Here is a 617-nt window from a genome sequence, read left to right as displayed (position 1 = left end):
GAATGCTTTGGCTGATGCGTTGTCATGCAGACCAGACTATGAGCTTGCTCATGTTACAACTGTCATGTCGACTGTGATGGATTTGATCCGCACCGTGCTCTATTGGTGGCCCAAGCTGTAAAAATGTACGAGCACCTATGTGCGCACGTGTGAGACATGCCAACGGGTGAAACCCTCTCCAAATGCGGCTGGCCGTTGGCCAGCTTACTGGTACCCATGGGATGCTGACAGTTCATGCGTTTGGACTTTGTGTTTGGCCTCCGAAAAATTCGGCGGGCAACACAGGTGTCGTGGTATTCGTCGAGCGGTTGAGCAAGATGGCTCATTTGGCGGTGGTGCTAGACACCATCGACGGAGATAGAGATCCCGTTTCATGGTAAAATTCTGGTCGACTATCTTCAAGGTGCTCGACACCAAGTTGGATATGTCGACAGCTGATCATCCGCAGGCTGATGGTCAAACCAAAAGGGTGAATCGCGTCGAAGACTTTCTTCACAGCGTCTGCGCTGAGACGCCGAGGCGCTGGAGCGCCATGTTGCCACTCGTACAGTTTGCACTGAACAATGCAGTGCATTCGTCTACCGGCTACACGCTGTTCTACATGAACGGGCCGATTC

The sequence above is a fragment of the Plasmopara halstedii genome (assembly GCF_900000015.1).
Source record: "Plasmopara halstedii genome assembly, contig: Scaffold_658, whole genome shotgun sequence".
Classification (NCBI taxonomy): Eukaryota; Oomycota; class Peronosporomycetes; order Peronosporales; family Peronosporaceae; genus Plasmopara; species Plasmopara halstedii.
Note: the sequence above shows the minus strand (reverse complement) of the source record.